We start from the raw sequence: 347 nt of genomic DNA on the forward strand, positions 1-347 counted from the left end.
AAACGCGCCCCCGCTGGCGGCTCCTACCTGCAACCCGGCTTCGTCGTGAGTCCGCTGGGACAATTCCCCAGACAAACATTTGATAGTTATTAAGTGTGATCCCTTATTAATGAGCAGGGAATTCTTCAAGGACTGTTTCGGAGTATTAATCTTTAACGGAGGGCTGACAGACTGCCAGATATCCCTTCAGCATGAATCCGGCATTTTCCCCTTGAGGGTACGGATTGGTAGCCCATACCGTCTCCGCGGGCCGCAGGGTGGTCGCCGCTGCGCTCCCCCCGCTGTATACCCGGCTCCGCGCTCCCTCTCACTGCTGCTGCTTTTCCCGACGCCGGAACCGGGCGCCG

At 58.2% G+C, this 347-nt stretch overlaps 1 protein-coding gene across 3 annotated transcripts in view; it reads left to right on the forward strand.

Annotated features, from left to right (window-relative positions):
- The window catches only part of FAT1 (FAT atypical cadherin 1), a 102,631-nt gene that overhangs the window by 877 nt on the left and 101,407 nt on the right, over positions 1 to 347 (forward strand). The gene's annotated exons all lie outside the window — the stretch shown is intronic.

The sequence above is a fragment of the Geospiza fortis genome, unplaced genomic scaffold (genome assembly GCF_000277835.1).
Source record: "Geospiza fortis unplaced genomic scaffold, GeoFor_1.0 scaffold40, whole genome shotgun sequence".
In the NCBI taxonomy this organism is placed as follows: Eukaryota; Metazoa; Chordata; class Aves; order Passeriformes; family Thraupidae; genus Geospiza; species Geospiza fortis.